General features: G+C 35.5%; 1 pseudogene; it reads left to right on the top strand.

Moving 5' to 3' along the window:
- Positions 1–5,229: 5,229 nt before the first annotated feature.
- Positions 5,230–5,574, top strand: LOC115511475 (annotated as a pseudogene).
- Positions 5,575–6,354: the final 780 nt, after the last annotated feature.

The following is a 6,354-nucleotide window of genomic DNA, read 5'->3' as shown; positions in this document are numbered from 1 at the left end:
TTTCCCAGACAAACAAAAATTAAAGGAGTTTGTGACCAATAAGCCAACCCTGCAAGAAGTTTTAAGGGGAATTCTCTGAGTGAAGGAAAAAAAAAAAAAAGACCAAAAGCAACAAAGACTAGAAAGGACCAAAGAGCATCAACAGAAACACCAACTCTACAGGCAAGACAATGGCACTAAATTCATATCTTTCAATAATCACTCTGAATGTAAATGGATTAAATGCTTCAATCAAAAGATAAAAAAAAAATCTATATGCTGCCAACAAGAGACTCATTTTAGACCTAAATACACCTGCAGATTAAAGTGAGGGAATGGAGCAGGTGGCCAGTGAGCTCAGTTGGTTAGATCATGGTGCTAATAAAGTGAGGGAATGGGAAACCATCTATCATGCTAATGGAGGTCAAAAGAAAGCAGAAGTAGCCATACTTATATCAGACAAACTAGATTTTAAAACACAGACTATAACAAGAGATGAAGAAGAGCATTATATCATTATAAGGGGTTTAGTTATCAAAAAGAGCTAACAATTGTAAATATTTATGCCCCCACCTTGAAAGAACCCAAATATATAAATCAATTAATCACAAACATAAAGAAACTCATTGATAATACAATAATAGTAGAAGACTTTAACACCCACTTACAGCAATGGACAGATCACCTAAACAGAATATCATCAAGGAAAAAATGGATTTGGATTGGATGACACAGTGGACCAGATGGACTTAACAGATATATTCAGAACATTTCATCTTAAAGCAGCAGAATACACATTCTTTTTTGAGTGCATATGAAACATTCTCCAGAATAGATCACAAAGTGGGTCACAAATCAACCCTACACAAGTATAAAAAGGTCAAGATTGTACCATGCATATTTTCAATTCACAACACTGAAACTTGAAGTCAACCACAAGAAAAAATTTAGAAAGACCTCAAATACATGGAAGTTAAAGAATATCCTAGTAAAGTATGAATGAGTTAACCAGAAATTAAAGAAGAAATAAAAAATACATGGAAGCAAATGAAAATAAAAACACAACAGTCCAAACCCTTTGGGATGCAGAAAAGGCAGTCCTAAGAGGAAAGTATATAGCAATTAAGGCCTATCTTAAGAAGCAAGAAAGGTCCCAAAGACACAACCTACCCTTACACCTAAAGGAGCTAGAAAATGAACAGCAAATAAAGCCTAGAGCCAGCAGAAGAAGGGAAATAATAAAGATTAGAGCAGAAATAAATGATATAGAAACAAACAAACAACAACAAAACAGTAAAACAGATCAATGAAACTAAGAGCTGGTTCTTTGAAAGAATTAACAAAATTGATAAGCCCCTAGCCAGACTTATGAAAAATAAAAAAAAAGGACCCAAATAGACGAAATCATGAATGAAAGAAGAGAGATCACAACCAACACCACCAAAATACAATTATAAGAGAATACTATGAAAAATTATATACCGACAAACAAGGCAATCTGGAAGAAATGGACAAATTCCTCACAAGCTACCAAAATTGAAACAGGAAGAAATAGAAAATTTAAACAGGTCAAACCCAGCAAAGAAATTGAATCAGTAATCAAAAACCTCCCAACAAACAGGAGTCCTAGGCCAGATGGCTTCCCAGGGGACTTCTACCAGACATTTAAAGAAGAAGTAATACCTATTCTTCTCAAACTGTTCCAAAAAATAGAAATGGAAGGAAAACTTCCAAACTCATTCTATGAAGCCAGCATTACCTTGATTTCAAAACCAGACAAAGATCCCACTAAAAAGGAGAACTATAGATCAATTTTCCTGATGAATATGGAAGCAAAAATTCTCAACAAGATATTACCAAATCTAATTCAACAGTATATAAAAAGAATTATTCACCATGATCAAGTGGGATTTATTCCTGGGTTGCAAGGCTGGTTCAATATTCACAAATCAATCAATGTGATACACCGCATTAATAAAAAAAGAAAAGAAAAAAAAAAGGATGAGAACCATATGATCCTGTCAATTGATGCAGAAAAAGCATTTGACAGAATACAGCATCCAATCTTGATAAAAAACACTCAACAGAGTAAGGATAGATGAACCATACCTGAACATAATAAATACCATATGTGAAAGACCCACATCTAATATAATCCTCAATGAGGAAAAACTGAGAGCCTCTCTCCTACAGTCAGGAACAAGACAAGGATGTCCATTCTCACCATTACTATTTAACATAGTATTGGAAGTATTAGCCTCAGCAATCAGACAAAAAAAGGAAATAAAAAATATCCAAATCAGCAAGGAAGAAGTCAAACTTTCACAATATGCAGACAACATGACACTCTAGGTAGAAAACCTGAAAGACTCCACCAAAAAAATTGCTAGAACTAATACATGAATTCAGCAAAGTCACAGGATGTAAAACGAACATACATAAATCTGTTGCATTTTTATACACCAATAATGAAGCAGCAGAAAAAGAAATCAAGGAATCTATCCCATTTGCAATTGCACCAAAAACAATAAGATACCTAGGGATAAACCTAACTAAAGAGGTAGGGGTGCCTGTGTGGCATAGTTGGTTAAGAGGCTGACTCTTGATCTCGGTTCAGGTCATGATCTCACAGTTTGTGAGTTTAAGCCTGTGTTGAGCTCTGCACTGACAGTGTAGAGCCTGTTTAGAATTCTCTCTCCCTGTCTTTCTGTCCCTACTCCACTCATGCTCTCTTTCTCTTTCTTCCAAAGTAAATAAATAAACTTTAAAAAAAAAATTTTAAGCTAAAGAGGTAAAAGGTCTATACTCTGAAAACTATAGAAGCTTATGAAAGAAATTGAAGAGGACACAAAGAAATGGAAAAGCATCCAATGCTGATTGATTTGAAGAACAAACATTGTTAAAATGTCCATACACCCAAAGCAGTCTATACATTTAATGCAATCCTTATGAAAATATGACCAGCATTTTTTGCAGAGCTAGAACAAATAATGCTAAGATTTGTATGGAACCACAAAAGACCCCAAATAGCCAAAGCAACCATGAAAAAGAAAAACAAATTAGAAGCATCACGATTCTGGATTCCAAGCTATATTACAAAGCTGTAGTTATCAAGACAGTATGGTACTGGCACAAAAACAGACACATAGATTAATGGAACAGAATAGAAAAGCCAGAAATGGACCCACAACTATATGGTCAACTCATCTTTGACAAAAGAATATCCCATGGAAAAAAGATGGTTTTTTCAACAAATGGTTTTGGGAAAACGGGATGGGGACACACAAAAGAATGAAACCGGACAACTTTCTTACACCATATACAAAAACACATTCAAAATGGATGAAAGACCTAAAATATGAGCCAGGAAACCATCAAAATCCTAAGGAGAACACAGGCATCAACCTCTTTGACCCTGGCTGGAGCAACTTCCTACTAGACACGTTGCTGAAGGCATGGAAAACAAAAGCAGTGATGAACGAGTGGGATTTCATCAAGATAAAAAGCTGCTGCACAACAAAGGAAACAATCAACAAAACTAAAAGGCAGCCTATATAATGGGAAAAGATATTTGCAAATGACATATGAGATAAAGGGTTATTTTCCAAAATCTATAAAGAACTTATCAAGCCCAACACTCAAAAAACAAATAACCCATGGAAGACATGGGCAAAAGCCATGAATCAACACTTTTCCAAAGAAGACATCCAGATGGCTAACAGACACATTTTCATTCATCATCAGGGAAATACAAGTCAAAACCACAATGAGATACCACCTCACACCTGTCAGGATGGCTAAAATTAACAACAGGTTTTGACAAGGATGCAGAGAAAGGGAATCCTCTTGCAGTGTCGGTGGGAATGCAAACTGGTGCAGCCACTCTGGAGAACAGTATGGAATTTCCTCAAGAAACTAAAAATAGAACTACCCTGTGATCCTGCAATTGCACTATTAGGTATTATCAACAATAGCCAAACTATGGATAGAGCCCAAATGTTCACTGACTGATGAATGGATAAAGAAGATGTGGTATATGTATATATAATGGAATATTACCCAGTCATCAAAAAGAACAAAATCTTGCCATTTGCAATAATGTGGATGGAGCTAGAATGTATTATGCTAAGCAAAATAAGTAATCAGAGAAAGACAAATACCATGATTTCACTAGTATGTGTAATTTAAGAAACAGATGAACGTGTGGGGAGGGTGAGAGGGAGAGAAGAGAGGGAAACAAACCATAAGAGACTCTTAAAGATAGAGAACAAACTATGGATTGAGGGAGGGAGGGGGGGATGGTCTAGATGGGTGATGGGTACTAAGGAGGGTCCTTGTAATGAGCACTGGGTGTTGAATGTAAGTAATGAATCACTGAATTCTACTCCTGAAACCAATATTGCACTGTATGTTAACTAACTAAAATTTAAGTTAAAAACTCAGTGTGATACATCACATTAATGTGAATGAAGGAAAAAGTTTTCACCTCAATAGATGTTGAAAAAGTATTTGACAACACCTATTCATGAAAAAACTCTCAACTAGGTATGGAAGGAATGTATCTCAATATAATAAAGGTCATATATAAAAATCCCACAGCTTACATCATACTCAAAGGTGAAAAACTGAAAGATTTTCCTTTAAAGACCAAGAACAAAGGGTGCCTGGGTGGCTCAGTCAGTTAAGCATCTGACTTTGGCTTAGGTCATGATCTTGCAGTCTCTGAGTTTGAGCACCATGTCGGGCTTTATGCTGACAGCTCAGAGCCCAGAGCCTGCTTCAGATTCTGTGTTTGCTTCTCTCTCTGCCCCTCCCCTGCTCATTCCCTCTCTCTGTCTCTCTCTCTCTCTCTTCTCAAAACATAAATAAACATTAAAAAGAATTTTTTTAATAAAAACAAAGACCAAAAACAAGATAAGAATGCCCACTCCTGACTCTTGCCACTTCTATTCAATTTAATACTGGAAGTCCTAGCTACAGCAATTAGGCAAGAAAAAGAAATAAAAGGCATCTAAATTGAAAAGGAAGTAACAAAATTATATTTCCAGATGACATGATCTCACATGTAAAAAATCCTAAAGACTTCACACACACACACACACACACACACACACACATTAGAAGTAATTAACAAATTCGGTACAGTTGTGGAATACAAAATCAACATTCAAAAATCAGTTTCTATCACTCTTTCCACCATCTTGGAACCTGTGGAAGCCTGCTGGGAACAGGACTCCTATGATGACAAATATGTCTAGAAGGCTGTGGTCCAAAGCCATTTTTGCTGGCTATATGCAGTGTCTGTGGAACCAGAGGGAGCACACAGCTCTTCTTAAAGTTGACAGTGTTTATGCTTGAGATGAAACTGAATTCTATCTAGGCAAGAGATGTGCTTATGTGTACAAAGCAAAGAAAAACATGGTGACTCCTGGTGGCAAACTGAACAAAACCAGAGTCATCTGGGGAAAATGAACTCATGCTCATGGAAACAGTGGCATAGTTTGTGCCAAATTACAAATAAACCTTCCTACTAAAGCCATTGGCCACAGAACCTGTGTGATGCTGTACCCCTCAAGGATTTAAATTAGCTGAAAAGGAAATAAACAAATAAATAAATAAATAAGGGTGTAGATTTATTTTCTTGTATTTTTGTTTAAAAAAATCCATTTCTATCACTTTTTTTCAGTATAGAAAAATCATTTCTATACACTAATGTGAACCATCCGAAAGGGAAATCAAAGAAATAATCCCTCCACTGTAGCATAAAAAATATTTAGGAATAAATTTAACCAAGTAAGTGAAAGACGTGTACACTGAAAACTATAATATATCAATGGAAAAAATTTAAAGAAGACAAATAAATGGAAAGACATCCATGTTTGTGGATTAGAAGACTTAATATTGAAGGCAATCTACAGATCCAATACTATCCCTATCAAAACCCTAATGAGATTTTTTACAGAAATAAAGAAAAATAATCCTAAAGTTCATATGGAAACACAAAAGATACAGAATAGCCAAAGTGATCTTGAGAAAAAAGAACAAAGCTGGAGGCATCACACTTTCTAATCTCAAAATATATTACAAAGATAAAGTAATTAGAACACTCTGGTACTGGCATAAAGACAGACATGTAGACAAATGCAGCAGAACAGAGAGCCCAGATAAACCCACACATGTACAGTCAACTGGTCTTCAAAAGGGTGCCAAGAATACACATGGGTAAAATATAGTCCCTTCAACAAAGAGCATTGGGAAAACTGGATATCTATATAAAAAGAAAATAAAATTGGACCTCTATCTTACACAATACATAAAAACAAGCTCAAAATGGATTAAAGACTTAAATGTAAAACTTAACACTATAAAATTCCT

This window comes from Lynx canadensis, chromosome B1 (genome assembly GCF_007474595.2).
Source record: "Lynx canadensis isolate LIC74 chromosome B1, mLynCan4.pri.v2, whole genome shotgun sequence".
Lineage (NCBI taxonomy): Eukaryota > Metazoa > Chordata > Mammalia > Carnivora > Felidae > Lynx > Lynx canadensis.
This window is presented reverse-complemented; position numbering and strand designations above follow the sequence as displayed.